Below are 16,284 nucleotides of genomic sequence, written 5' to 3' on the forward strand. Positions count from 1 at the left end.
AACAAGAGGCTAGTAAGTTAGACTCTGAAGTCCCTCTAAGAGATGCTGAGAGATGGGCTGAATAACGTCCAATTTACATAAGTGCTGGTGTCACAGTTGTGATATCAATCTAGAATCGCACTCGGGCAGCGGAATACCTGCGTGGGGATAATCGGAGCAGCAAGATGGGCTGGTCCGTACGGATAGTCGATGAGGTGGGAGTGGAGCAGTTTCCACATAGAAAACCAAACGGCGCCTGAATCGGCACAGAAGTGGAGTGTGCCTGGTGAATCGGGCTCTGCAATTGTGGTAGACGAGTCGGACAATGCGAGATAAGTCGTGAGGTATGATGTGTGCGGTGACACTTCATACCTTGCAACTGCCCATCTCTTAGCAGGTCTCCCCCTGCCTAAGTGCGGTACCAGGCTGGTATCCTGGACGGGATACCAACGTTTGTCTTAACTTGAACGTGGTTCTGCCGCAGCATTAAGCAACTCCAGGTCACCCTCACCGCTTCACAACCATTGTCTCCTACTGGATCCTTGCAAACTTCCCAGGCACTCGTTCCCTCGCCTTTTCCTGATGAGATCCCACTATCTCTCAGGGATCGAAACGTCGTCGACACACGTCTCTAACTCTATACTACGATTTGATTTACATTATTGAGTATGAGATGCTAACTGATTGTGACTTTTTTTCATTTATATTTCCACAAACATAAAAGTCACCCTTTTTAAGTCACTTGCCTGTGGTAAGGAAATCGGCTGATTTCCTTTGACCTCATAACGGTTTTCTCACTTGTATAAATTGTGCAGTAAATCATTGCTTAATAACATTTTCTATTCTGTGAATAGACGCTTATACACCAATTTTTGATTGTGAAAATTGTATTGATTCTACATGTATGTTTAAGGGATTAAGCAAAAGCATTTTTGCGTTGGTTAGTAGTAGTAAAGTGCATAGAGTCGTATAAAAACAAATTCAGCAAAACAGGAGCGGTGAAGGCAAAACGTTTGAGGGACTACCACTCAAAGGTGTCAGGAGTTTAGATCTCCCCAAAAATACTGTCAACATTTGTACAGATCTTTCAACTTGCATATACCACATTACAGGGTTTTCTCTCAATTTCGTAAACGTGAAAATGTCACCACAAATTCAAAGCACATGTACATATCCACACCCATGTATGTGTCTCAATGGGAAGACCGAAATTTCGGGGTCATTTTTGCTGGTCTCATTATCTGGCATTCGTGCATAGTGTTTTTCTTCTTCCCCACTTTATTAGTCCACCGTTCCTTGATCTTTTGAGTATCACTACATTTCTGAATTTTCCCAATCAGTTCCCTCAATTGTAATTTCACATCAGTCATTCTCATATTGGTAAGGGTTTCATCAGTCATGAACAATCTAAAGTTATTTTACTAAGTCTGACTCTTAGACAAGTCAACCCCATACTCTGCAGCTATTCATTTTAAGTACTTAACTGCAGACGGAATTCCCCTCTGGTGCTGGAGAATTCCACGCGTGCGCGGTTCGGAAGTCCTCAGCCATCCTCCGCACACGCCCACATGAAGCGGTTAAAGCTTTGTGAGCCTCATATGCACACTTAACAGTCTCTCTGTGCAGAAACAAAAGCTCTTCCATATTATATTTATTTATAAATTCCAACTTCAGTGCCCACTTTAAGAACCCTTCAAGCTCATTCTTTGTTGTAACAACATCCAAATCCCTCTGGGGTGTCTGATTCAGTGCTTTCCTCAACTTCCACAACAGGCACACTCACAATGGGGCTGTCACTATTCAGTGCCCGGCTCCTGGATCCAGGGTTGTGCTAGTGTTTGAAACAGCAGGAACGGTTATGACTGGAAAAAATGAATAATTTTTTTCTATAAGTAACACATTATAAATTCAATGAGCACCAATTGAAAAACCCATGAGTTCTCAACAAATCACAAAGCAACACTAACGCTAACAACTCTAATATCAGCGCGGCACCACAGAACAAGCCACTTACAGCATGGCACCCTCTGATTTAACGACCAATCCCAGCATGACACACAAACTGAAAAATACCAGGGCGGCACCATATGATGCAACTCACAATACCCCGCAGCATCTATCATTCCACATCGATCAACTTTGCACGAACAGTTATTACACAAAATTATATTTCTTGTCTGTTCCACTAAAGAAGTTTCAAAGTTTACAGTCACTCTAAAGGAATCAGGATGTAACACTCTCCTGGTACTCTCAAACGCACAAATTAAAATCTCGACCAACGGGAAATCACCTTAACTAGTGTGATCTTCTCCTCTGGACCACATAATATGTGCACATTAATTGTGTGGCACCTTCTGATTATGGTCCAACTGTGCAGTGTCTTTGGGTGCTACAAGGGCCACATTCGCACAGACCAGTGCAATTGTTAGTTGGGGAATGCACCAATGGAATAAAATAGGGCCTTCATACCATTCACTGCTGAAGGATCATTTGGAAAGACAATGTACAGTGGCAGACACAATGAGGACCCCATTAATTGCTTTAACATTTTTTTAAAAAGTAGTCTGTCTCATGACATGTACACCCTTCCCTGGATCATCTCTGTAGACATTTTTGTGGCTGGGGTGGAGGATTGTCAATCTGTGTCCTAATAATTGGCTGTGATTCTTTCTCTGTTACCTCCAGAAAGCTGTGGATGGAGTTTGCATCCATATGATAGGTTGTTAGTATGTATTCTCTGGAAATATTCAATAAATTCAGGCATCGCTTAATCAACCTGAGCTGTAGTGTGGGCATAGAGGGTAGCTGAGCCGACTATTGTTGGACATGATGTGTATTTCATGTGTGAGATGACGACAAACTGCAGTTTTTTTGGTCTCTTCTGTATCAGCACATGCACTCCGCTTGAAAAAGATATTGTGTTCTTCAAGAAGCTTGGACCCGGCCATTGCTTACCATTCATGGGCTTCCTTGTCGCTCTGATATGCTGCCTTATCAATGGGTAGCGTTTGCTGGCTTCACTTCCTCTTCTTTTGGCTGCAGAGAAGACCATTTATTGATTGCTTCATCTGAATTACAGTAATTTTGCTGCTGGCACTGTAATTGAGCAACGTTTTTTATTTTCTTCCTTTTTCCCCTCCCTTCCTCGTCCGTGTTGCTTCTTCCCCTCCCACCCTGTCCATGTTCCTTCTTTCTGTTCCACCCGTCTGTGTTGCTTCTTCTCCTTTGAACTCCCGCCTGTGCCGCTTATGCCATCCCACCACCCCATTTCCCAATCCACCCGTGTCCATGTTGCTTATTCCCCTCCCACTCCCTCATTGTCCCTATTGCTTATTCCCTTCCTCCCCAACCGCCTAACACAACGGGTAGCTCGGCAGCACCCTCAAAGTAGCTATCAAAGGTGAAGCCAAGTCAAGCAAATCTACAGAGTCTGTGCTAATAAAAGAAGGCAGCACTGCTCATTTTAAAACTCTTAGGCCCCCATTAGGATGGCGGGTGGACTTTGCCCGCCCGCCATCCTTGCGAAAAACGGGACCGCCCGCGAGCTGAGCGGCGGTCCCGCCTTGCATATTATGATGCGCCCGCCACAGGCGGGTGCATCAAGCATTTATAACATTGCGGCGGGCGGTGTTTACGCCGCAATGCTATAAATGCGTGTCAGGCATTTGCATACACAAAGCGGCAGGCACCGCCCAGTGCCTGCCGCATTGTGTATGCAAATGCAGGGGGGTACCACAGGAAACCCCCATGTGTACCCCCCACCTCGCCTTCACCATGGGGGCCCACATGGGGCCCCAGAAGTGAAGACCGCCTGCCTTTCCGTGGCGGCATTGCCACCACGGAAAGGCATCTCCCAAAGTCCATGCTAATATGTCTGGCGGTGTCTGATAGACACCGCCACCATATACACCCTTTTCCACCCTGGCTGCAAGGCGACTGGGGCGGAAAAGCGGCGGACGGTGTTTCCATCCGCCACGGTCCCATCCGCCATAGTAATATGGCAGGGGGGGAAACGGGTGGCGGGCGGACAAGGATGTCGGGCGGATCGCTACCACCCGCATGGCGGTGGCAATCCACCCAACATCCTAATGGGCCCCTTAGAGTGAAAGCCAGCTGAACCAATGACACTCAAACATCAACTGTTTTAGTTAATGGGACCTCAAACAAACAAAAAGCACATAAGCCCTTTCTGTCAGCTCTCATATATGGGTGCCACTTATCCTCATGTGTGGGTAATTCCCGGATGGTTTCTGTTTCCCAGATCCTGTGGACAGGACTCTAGGAATATTGAAAATTGCTATATGGAATGTCATTATTCAGCCCCTGTAATTATTCAGCCACGGTATGTCATCGTTCAGCCGCTGTATGTGTGTGTTGAGGCAATAAACCCATTGTTGTTCCCTTTCCAGAAGTATCCAAGATATGTTAGTAGAAGGGCATTGTTAATCATCTCAAGTACCACCCAATTCATGTCTTTGTCTGTGTGTTGTTTTTCTAGGTAATGTTTTGTCATTCGGGTAGCACTCTTCCAGCAATTGATAGTGCTCCGATTCTTGCTGATCCCAAGTGAACTTTTTGAGTTATCATTCCCATATATCTCAGATGACAAGGGCATGTAAACATATATTTATACATTTTTAGTAAATTTTTCTTTGTAGTGCTTTGTAGTGCTTTGTAAAGGAACATGCTCTACACATCTCACAAGGAAAATGGGCAGTAACAGGTAGCATGCTCTACAGGGTTCCGGGGGGGGGAGATTTGTGTTGGTCTTGCCATTCTCAATTTTGTGTGTACAAGTTCATCCCTAAGGCTAAGGCTCCGTTTGAAAGAAAAGAGTGGAGGCAGCCTGTCATTCCCATTTCTTGCAAGATATTCCAGTATTTGTTCATTATCTTTTTCACTTTTTCATGGTGTTTGATATTGTTGTAAATGTAGTAACACAGGTGAGTGTCTCTGTGCACACTTTAGGATAGTACTCAAGGCTGCTTCTCTTTCATTGTTTTGAGTGTTATTTTTGGCATGTGAAATTATCCTAGTCAGATATTTATGTGCTTTCAGTTTACCTGTGAGCCCGTCAGCTTGGTATTTAAAAGTATTGATGTCAGAGCAATTGCGTCTAAGGCGCAGAAATTGGCCGAATGGTAGATTCTCTTTTTTTTGTTTTGAATTTTTTTATTGATAACATGAGGTCAGATTAACAAAACAGCAAAATACAAAATAGAAACAATTTCATGACTCCAATATGTCCAAAGAAAAAGGCAAGTATAACTAAAGTTTGAAATCGCATACAAAAAGAGAGAGAGAGAAGAGGAGGAAAATGGCAGTTCATAGAGACATTTGGAAGGAGCAGATTTTCTCCTTGCAGTTACACAAATTCTCCCCAGATTTTTTCTAATTTATATAACGATCTTACTTCCCTAATTTTAGCTAATGCACACTCCATAATATATATATCTTTAACTATACCCCACCATTCCAACGTCGATGGTGGATCCCGTGCAATCCAAGCCAGCCCGGTAACCTAGCGCAAGCCAGTTCGATACTTATGAGTTCTCTCTGAGTAGAGTCTCCAGGTTGAAGACACAGTAGCACATCTGTTAACGTAAATGAGAATGTTTCCACATAGAAATATATCCAATAATAGGACCAACTGGGCAAGTCTATAAGGGATTTTAAACCCTGTTAGTGGGGCCACCACTCTCAATAGGCAGGCTAGCGGAGGTAGGGATATTCTAATCCCAGTGGCAGACTCTATGTGTTGCACTACTTATCCCCAATAATCCTGGACCTTTACGTAGTCCCACACTAGGTGTATGAAAGTGGCCCCTATCGCCCCACAGCACTCCCACTTAGTTCCTTTAATTAAATTTAATGTATTCAGGCTATATGGAGGTACAGCGGTAATATACAGTAATTTGAAATGAAATAGCTTAAATCTGTTATCACAGGACACCGGCCTGACACACTAACCTAGAAGCGGTCCTTCAGCGGAAACAGAGAATTTTGAACGAGATGCAACGCGGAAAGAAAACCATTTTACAAACAGCCATCCTTCCCATCACAGAGAGAGGAGGCCTATTCATAAATTTTATGAGGTTCTCTAGGCCTGTCAACATCCTATGCACGTTTTGACACTAGTGCCTGGCCTCAGTATGCATGACCCAAGTTTTGAGATACCAAAATCCCTCCATTTCCCACTGGAGACCTACCTCCATCAGTTGGTCCTACTGCTTACCAATTGACCCACCTAAGGGGAACAAGAACGATTTATGGACATTGCTCGTAAGACCCAATACCTCACCAAAGTAACCCAGTAGCTGCAGCAGAAGTGGAACAGACTCCCAAGGTGATCACAATTACACCAGTGCATCATCCGCATATAACAAGATAATGTGGGTGGAGTCCCCACCCTGATCCCCTGAAGTTACAGCTCCATACGTAAGAACAGCACAAGGGGTTCAATTGCTAGTGTAAATAGAAGGGATAAAAAGAGGCCTCAACCCACTGGCCAGACTTCAGAAAGCTCACCACCTGCTCTGATACGTATAGTAGGTTCAGTATACAGAAGTTGTATCCAGGTACAAAAATTAGGGTCAAACTCCACGCCTCGCAATACTGGCAATGAATAAGCCCATTCCACCATATTAAACGCCTGTTCAAGGTAGACCAGAGCCAGCTCCCTCTCGCCAGCCAAAGTGTCATGAACTACATGGGCCAACCTATGGTGGGTATGAGTAGTGCTACGTGCCAGTATGAAGCTACATTGGTCCTTGTGGGCCAGCTCCAGGACCACTTCCTGAAGTCTGGTTGCCAATAATTTGCACAATACCTGAAGATCTGTATTGAGCATTGTGAAGGGCCTGCATAAAGAAGGGTAAGCAGAGTCTCCCCCAGGCTTCAGCATCAGACACACTATCCCCTCTCGCATAGTATGCAGGAGAAGACGTTTCTCCTTCGCCTCCAGCTAGACCTCCAACAGTTTTCCCTTGAGGATAAAAGAGTAGATCTAATAGAAGTCAACTAGGGGTCCATTTAGACTCCAGGGGCAACTTCACCAAACAGAGCACCATGATTGCAGCCAAGGCAACAGCGCTAATGATATCCCTGGCTAAGCTATCGAGGAGACTCTCAGGCCCCACGGTTCTGCTCTTACTGGAAGTGCTTAGAGCAAAGATCGGGCCCACACTTTCGTATGGCATAGAGATCTTTAAGGGAAAAATGAAAGAATCCCTAAACAAACTGACAACCAAACTCTATAAGAAACTGCTTCACCTGCCGAGTACCTCCTCGCCAGCACAGGTCAGACTAGAGCTGGGCTTAACTAATTATGAATCCTCCAACGTTGGCTCATATCTTAATCTGATCCACAAACTAAGGAAGGCAGAAGCTGGCACCCTGGAACTCCTGGTCTGGAACGAAATTAGTATGAGCAATCCGGAAGGAACATACGGCCGCCTCCTAAATAACTACATCCAACAATCGTCTGCTGCGGATCTCTGGGCCCTCAACCCAAGTCAGACTGCCTTCAAAAACACAATCAAAGAGAGGAGGAGCCAAGCCGGCATCGAAGATGGCCGCCCAGTCCCCCGGCTCCGTGTACCATCTCCTCCTGGAGGCGCCTTCGACCTGATGTCCTGTCTCATAAAGTGTACACACGGGCGCGGGAGTGGCTCCGGTGCTCGATGGAGCGTCCCCGGGTTTTCTACCACCTCCACACGAGGAGAAACGGACGTCGGTGTTTGCGGCCTGGGGCAGCTTTAAGACCGGGACCTCGTCTAACTGCGGGGCCGGCCATTAATTCAACAACAACGGCCACCGACCACGGTGAAGGGCCGGTCGGTTCCGGATTGCTTCGGACCGGCCGATTTTCAGATCGCTTACCTGTCTGATTGGGGGCATGAGCTGGAGATCGCCCCTTCCTGATTTCCCTGGGTCGTTTGTCCCTCTTTTTTGGACATTTCTCGCTTGCCGCCGAGGACCGTGGTCATTCCTGTCCCGCTACTCGCGGGAGAATCCCGAATTTGTGCCCGGCCGCGACTGATAACACGGCCTCCCCCGGCGGCTGTGTTTTGGCCATGTTTCCTCTGTTTGGGTGACCGGCTTGTGCTTCCATGACGCCTAATGCCCTGCTGTTCGTGCCCCGGCCCCGATCTATGATGGTGCTCCCTCGGAACGTAGTGAGGGGGGCATAGTGCTGTATCCGTGCTACCGAGTCCTGACCTGTTTTCCATCCTGTGGAGGACGGGAGCTTTAACAAAGAGGACATGGAGCGGAACTTCGTCTTGGTGATTCATGGCTGCCCTAGCTGTACTTCACGATACCTTGGAGCAGGATGTCCGTTCACTGTGTGATATGCTGGATGGTATTGACTTTGTGGTGGAACTATTGAGCCCGTGTGGTTTGTGGGCGCACAGTGGTATGTTTCACTTCTTACCTAGACGCGACAATATGGCGCCTGCGCTGATATCCTGAACTTCTGTACGCGGGCTCTCGAGAGATCCCCAGTTTGTGACATTCGTGATTTGGAACTATCCGTGGGCTCCTGCTTGGAACTGACCGATGGCATTCTTTCCACACCATGCTGTTGGTGTCTTCGATTCTGCTCCAACCACGTTTTCATTCTGCAGCACTTTTTCCCTGCTCTGCTCTGCTGATTGCGATGTGGCAGTCATGTTGTTGCGACAGGTTGGTCATTCGCGCTGGCGGGCAGCGGGCTCGGATGGGGTCCGATCGCAGCGCAGCACTACAGACTTGCTGCTCTCTGGACTTGCTCCAATATTCCTCTTCCTTACGTTTGCGGATTTGGTGTGGGACAATTTGATGGGCCATCGTAGTATGTGCGGGACAGAACAAGGGTAGACGATGTTTCCTCCGTTTCGATGCTTCCTGCTTGCGGATTCATGTGGGATGTGTGACATACTGTCCATATTGTTGCCATGTTGGGCGGCTCCTGTGCCTAGTGCACTGACCTATTGTATTGCTTTGGGCGAGGGTGTTTTACATTCTGTCCGTCTACGATATTTGCAGAGGGAGAAGCCGGGGGACTGTTAGAGGGCTCCCCTCCCGTTTTTTCTTTCTTTCTTTCCTTCCCTCGCTTGGGTTCTTTTTAGTCTGGACGGGTGGTTGTTTCTTTTCTCTTTCTTCTAAATCTCGGGTTCATACAGTGGGCGACAGGCACACTGCTGAGGGGGAGGCCGTAGCCGGAGGCAGGGGTGCAGGGTGGGGGGTATTCTCTGTTTTTCTCTTTTCTTTTTCAGTTTCTAGGGCCTCTTTTTCTCTCTTGCTTTGCTTGGGTGACTTATTCCTCTCTTTCTTTTCTTATTTTTGGGATTCCGAGAAGTAAGTAGTTTACCGGCTGTTCTTATGTCTCAAGCCAATATGGGGGATGTTCTAATAAATTCTTCATTTCAGGTACGGCGGGCTCGTGCTGCATTGGAGGGCGTAATGTGCTGTTTGTTGTCTATCCTGTTTAGTGCGCGTTAGTGTCTGCGCCCCGCCTGCAGTGGTCCCAAATGTGCATGTCCTGATTTATGATGTCCCCTAGCTCTGGTGCTACTAGATTGTATGATGTCGGATCCTGCTTTATCTCTGAACCCCCTTAAAAAACGAAAACAAAACCTCTCTTATCCTGGTGCCGTTATGGTGCAACAGTATCCTGTGTGTTGAGGTGGACTTTGGGAGGCGGGAGGTATGTGTTTTAACTTCTTGATTTGCATTGACCGTCTCTGTGATTATGCCGGCTGTGTATTTGCTGGCCTGTAATTGTATCTGCCTTATGTCGCAATAAAGGTTTAAAAAAAAAAAAAAAAAAAAAACACAATCAAAAAGGTTTTAAGACTGAAATCCCTGACTATGGATAAAGCTCTCCTTGCGAAACGCAGCCATGCTTGGGCAGTAGCCAACTCCTATAAACGACTTTACCCGGCAAATTAGCTTTCGATCACATTCTCCTACCATCTAAAGCGATGTCTGATCGCCCTAAGACTGGGAGACTGGCGCTTCCTACAAAATCTCCCTGTATGGCGGCAAAGAAGGGCAGATCAAACGTGTAGAGGGTGTGGGTCTGTAAGCGAAACTTTTTTGCATGTGCTTTGCATATGCCCTTTCTTCATTTCCCAACGCAGACGCCTACTCAGGCCGGAATGGAACAGGCTGGGAGTTCAGACTTGCAGACACGCCATTTTACTGCTGCTCTGTCCTTAGAAAACACTGCCTTAAACATAAAATTGGCAAAATTCGTTCAGTATGCCTACAGGCTTCTAGAAAAATTGGACTGCTATGTAGCATAATGTGTACCTAACCCCATTTGCATTGTCCGGGAGTGCTATTTTTAAATTGATATGTTGCAGTAAGCACTGATAAGAAAGTCACATTTTATTCTGTTTTTATTTTCTTTATTTTTTAATCTCTTTTAAGCTGTAAGATTGTATTAACGTGCTGGAAGAATCTTTTAAAGATATGTTTTATATCTAAATAAAGAATTTATTACATAATAGAAGTCAACTGAGAACCCATCTCTGCCTTCAACTTTGGAACTGTTAAGCACATTGACAGCAGTACCCACATCCTCTAAAGAGAGATCCTACTCCAATTCCTGTATGAAATTCCCTCCACAACTTGGGGAGCCCCACTCTGGCCAAAAACCTATCCGTCCCTCCGACAGAGTCCGGTGGGCCAGCTCTGTATACCAACTTGAAGTGGTCCAGCAGGGCCGAAAGAATGTCCAGCCACCGGGTTACTAACTGACCCTATGCGCTCTGTATATCTAAAATGGGGAGTACCTCTGTTTCTCACATGAGGACCTATTCCAGTAGATTAATAGATTTAATACCCTGTCTATGTAACAGCTCACTGTAGGATCTAAGGGAAGTCTTATCTAGCATGTCACAGAGTGAATCCAGCTCTCTATGTACTGCTGAAGACATTGCAGACATATCTGCTGAGTGTACCTCCTGCTTCTGTAGGTCAGCTAGTTGGCTTTGCTGTGTGAAAGGTCCGAACTCCAAAAACTGTCCCAATATATTTTCACCTAACAAAAGCTTTTAGTGCCTCCCACTCACTTGCCCTTGTGTCCATGGTCCTCCTGTCCTCAGTCAGGTAATTCTCTAGAGCAGTATGCAAGTCTGCCCAGCAAGTTACAATCGTGAGGAGATCAGAGGGCATAAGCCATGCCTGGAACCCACTTGGCTTCTCGCCCCAGGCCAGTGTCAGCAATGTTGGGCATGATCCAAGAGGAACCTGTACAGATGTGCCACTGCATCTATCTGGGAATGATCCAAGCCTTCCATTAATAAATGGTCCAATCGACTGTAAGTAGTATGGGACTGGGAATGACATGCACATTGAGGACCACCTGGGTGCAGTAGTTACCACCCATCCAGGAGATGCAAGTTATGCATCAACCTCCTCAGCGAGTCCATCATTAGTGGTTTAATACCCTCCTTGGGCAGATAATAATCCTCCATCTAAAATACAATCAAAATCTTCCACCAAGATTATGGATGTGCCTACAAAGTCCACTAACATGTCTTGCATGCCTTAGAAGAAATTACCGTCATCAACTTTGGGGGCAGGGGCGCTAGAGAGCCCACTGCAGGATCGCTGCATTCTAGTGCAGCTCTGCTTGCAGAGTGAGCTAATCCTTCAATTGTCCTGCAATATAACTGCCACCCCGAGCAACCAAACAAGACATCAGATACTAGAACATACCGAGTGTGATGACTGCTCAGTGGAACTGCAAATTGGCACCAGATAGTGGTGAAAAACGCCATAGGAGAAAGTCACAACCAGGCAGACTGGCAGGAGAAGTGGCAGGAAGAGAGTCCCACTCGCTGGAGCGGGGCCCCAGCACAGCTGCTGCTCTGGGCTCCTTCTGCCGGTGCACAGCTGCTAATGGAAAAGGAAAAGGTCCTGGCAGTAATACAGGCCAAGAATGTAGATTTGAAGGTGCGATCGCGCTGCAATAATCCACGCATTACCGAATTCCAGAATCGACTAACACTGGTAAGATGGAACAGTATGTGGAAACAATACTACGAGAAAGTTTTGGGGCTAAGCAGCTGTCCACCATCATGACTGTTGAAAGTGCGCCCAGATCATAATGGCTCAGCCTTCATCAGGCACACCACCGCGACCCATAGTGGCCAAGCTTCTAAATGACAGAGACCGTGATACTGTGCTGCGACTGGAAAGAGAGAAGTATGCCATACAAAATCAGGGCAATAATGTCACCTTCTAACCAGACTTTACGGTGGCAGTACAAGCAGCTTGCAAAGAATTCACAGCAGTGAAAAAGAAGCTACAGGAAGAGAAATATCATACGCAATGTTGTACCTGGCTCGATCACGCATATACCTGGGGAACAATAGAGGGTCCTAAAGCGGCAATGGATTATATCAAGTTACATGTGGGCAATTGCAGCACACAGAAGGGAGTTGGAACTGAAAAAGGCAAGAGCGGCAAGTAGAAACCAAAGGCCGCCCCATTGCGGCTTGGAGAAAGCTGAGGGAAAAACCAGGGAGTCGATGGCGCCACAGGGAAGGACAGTCATTTAACAATTGTTCAGGGGTGAAATAGCGAGAACTGGACTCAAGAGTTCCACCCTGGAAAGACCGCTCTACCCAGTTGGTGACGGACTATATCCTTTTTCTTTTGCATATTAGACTATACAAATAGAACAGTTGGGGGTGCATAACAGGGGTTCCAATAGATGAAGCTAGATACAACGGGCAGTACGATCACTGCAACGTGGCCCCCTGGATGGAGATAAGGTTTCTAACAACCCTCACAGGGTACACCCAAAAATGTTAATAAATAAAGGCTGGGTTGTTAAGGGTATATGGGATGGCTTTAGCATGAGTGGGGTGCTGAAGTGGGAGGGGGTAGAGGGGTGGCGTGAGCGTTTATAATTGTTTTATGCAGGTGCAGTCCGTCAGACTAAGAGTCCAATGCAAATCTCCTTGACCAGTGACCTATACACCCTCCCACATAATATAAACACAAAATACAGTGTAGAGACACTTCAACTGGGCCAGTTTAGATTCCTAACTTGGAACGTGCGGGCCTGAACAGTCCAAATAATACAAGGAATATCTTAGCGTATCTAGACCGCAGCAACATACAAATAGCGTTTCTGCAGGAAACACACATAGCGCGATCCAGGGAACAAAATAGGGGCCAGATGCGCAGCAGAAAGAATTGCTCAATCCTATTCCTCCTACTCCCGGGGGTGTTGCTTATAAAAAAGGTAACCCCTTCAAGCTTACACATTCCGAAACAGATGAAATGGGGAGATATATAATTCTGCAGGGGTGCCTAGGAGGCACTTGAGTGACAATAGTTTATACATAGGGCCCCAATGTCGACGAGCCTAAAGTCTATGCCAAAAATATTGGTGCAACTAAATATACTGCATGTGGAGGTGCTATTGTGGGGAGGGAACCTAAACATGTATATAGACAATTGGACAGGTCAGCTACCACAGACTGGCAGGTGAAACAGGCAACCCAGGTAATACGAGATAACATGGCGGATTTTGGGGTGGTCAATGAATGGAGAATATGCAACCTATGCTCAAAGGAAGGGACATACATATCGGCAGTACATAACAAATGGTCCCGCCTGAATTATTAACTAGTCTCGTGGAAAGTATGTACATGGATGATACAGGTGGCTCACATGTCTAGAACATTGTCGGACCATGCCCTGGTCCTGCTGGAACTCTGAATCCCCACATACAGGGACACTCCTTTACAGTGGCGGCTGCAGTCTTTGTCCTTGCTGAACCCGGTATTCAAAGACAGTATAGGGAAAGCAATCATAAGATACTTCCAAGAAAATGAGGAGTCTGTGGTGGAGGCTGGGACATTATGGGAGGCTTTCAAGACTACTATACGGGGAGAGTGCATGGGGTGCAGGCAGGGTCTTGATGTCGTTACACACACGACTGAAAAACATAGAAAGTACACTGAAAATACTGGAACAATGGTATGTGTGGAACCCAGAGCGCATACTATTGACAGAAATTAGGAAATACCATACAGAATATGCCAGCACAGCTGAGCAGGAGAGACTGCATATGTCCAGAAGATGGGAAGCACAATCATACGGGGAGAGGGGAGAGGGCAGGACGTTCCCTACCATCAAAACTTGCTAAACCTAGATCATAAACACATGTTACCAAAATAACTACCATGAATGGAGACACGTATTACGACACTCAAGCTATCTTGTCTCAATTTGTGGATTTTTATAGCCAACTTTATGGGCCACGGGAGAAAGCAAGAGGTGAACACACCATTGAATATCTAGAGGACATAGAACTAGCATGGCTCTCACATGGACAGAGAGAGTACCTGGTGCACTCAATCACTGTAGAGGAGGTTGAAGATGCTATGGCTACCCTCCCTAACAGGAAGGCGTCAGGTGGGGATGGCCTACCCAGTGAATTTTATAAAACATACACAAGCGTACTAGTTCCCTAATTGCATGCCATGTATGCTAAAGCATACGAAAAGAAGATACTACCACCAATACTACATGAAGCACTGTTAATCACGTTGTTAAAACCAGACAAGGCACCAGAACGGTGCGACTTATATAGACATTATCCCTAATAAATGTAGACACAAAAATATTAGCATAGATACTGGCTGCATGATTGCAACCACTCCTGCCCAACTTGGTCCTACCTGATCAGTTAGGCTTTTTGCCAACCCACTTTAAAACGTATAAATTATGAACACTTTTTGCCATTTTACATCAACTGGACCGGAAGGCGGCGGCAGTGCTCCTTGACACCACTAAAGCATTTAATTCAATACAATGGGGCTATATGTGTACGTTGTTTCAGAGCATAGGGATGCCGCTGGTATTTTTGCAGTGGATCCGCCTGCTCTATAACAATCCAATAGCAAGAATACGTATCAGTGGTGAGATCTCAGATCCAATTGGTGTCTATAGGGGGACTAGACAGGGCTGCCCTGTCTCGCCCATTTTATTAGTGCTTTCGCTGGAACGGTTGGCATGTATTGTATTACAAAGGCATGCAGATGCGGCCCTGCGGTTCCACCAGTGCCCTTTGGCCATATCCCTATATGCGGACAACATGATCCTGTATGTATGGGATCCAAAACACAACTGGCACCACTGATACGCGAATACGTGTAGTATGCTGGGCTGACCATCAACTGGAACAAATCAGTGGTGTTCCCCCTCACGCAAATCACGGAATCATCAATACTAGAATTCCCCCTGGAAGGGAACCTGGAGCCAGTCAAATACCTCAGGATATTGGTACAAAGGGACCCAGAGATGGTGATACGGTTAAATTATGGACGAGCAAGCTCCAAATTGGGAGAACAAGTGGGTAGATGGATATGACTGCCCCTTTGAATATCGGACAGAATAGCGGTCATGAAAATAGTGGTATTACCTCGGTTCCTATACCTCTTTATCTATATTACCATAGCACTGACATTTCTTCAAAACCCTAAAAACAAATATGATACACCAGGGGGGCACAGCCATTCTGGTCTTGTTAGACCTATCCGCAGCCTTCGACACGGTCGACCACACCATCTTGGTCGACCGGGTCGAGGGTTTTGGAATCTGTCACACTGCCAAAAATCTAATCGCGTCCTTTCTTGCCAAAAGAACGCAGGCAGTCATCCTAGGACCCTTTCAATCGGCCCAACTCTCAGCCCCATGTGGTGTCCCTCAAGGCTCATCCCTGAGTCCGACACTTTTTAATATCTATGTGTCGGACCTTGCTAAAACCATCAAAGCACATGGGATGAGCCTAACCTCTTATGCCGACGATACCCAACTAGTGTTGGCAATCAAAGGGGACGGAGATCAAGTGGCCGAACAATTCAAGAAAGGACTCCTAGATATAGGAGATTGGATGTCAACCAACTGTTTAAAGTTGAACTCTGACAAAACAGAGGTACTTATTTTTGGAACTCTTCTGCCAGCATGGCCTTCGAGTTGGTGGCCGGACACCTTTGGTATGCCTCCTACCCCCGCTACCAAAGTCAGGAACCTTGGCATCATCTTCGATGATGCCCTAAATTTTATGGACCATGCCAATAAAACGGTGTCTTCTGCACATCTAAAGCTTAAGATGATCAGGAAAATACACCCTTTTCTACCTGAATCAGCCATTAAGACACTGGTCACATCTCTTGTTTTGTCCTCCCTGGACTACTGTAATGGTCTCTTCCTAAATGCCCAAGCCAGAGTCATTACCAAATTACAGACCATTCAAAACGCCGCAGCATGCCTGCTTGCTGGCAAAACCAAATT

General features: G+C 46.3%; 1 long non-coding RNA gene across 12 annotated transcripts in view; it reads right to left on the reverse strand.

Moving 5' to 3' along the window:
- Window positions 1-16,284, reverse strand: part of LOC144826311 (uncharacterized) — a 1,506,634-nt gene that overhangs the window by 27,008 nt on the left and 1,463,342 nt on the right. The gene's annotated exons all lie outside the window — the stretch shown is intronic.

This window comes from Lissotriton helveticus, chromosome 3_2, assembly GCF_964261635.1.
Source record: "Lissotriton helveticus chromosome 3_2, aLisHel1.1, whole genome shotgun sequence".
Classification (NCBI taxonomy): domain Eukaryota; kingdom Metazoa; phylum Chordata; class Amphibia; order Caudata; family Salamandridae; genus Lissotriton; species Lissotriton helveticus.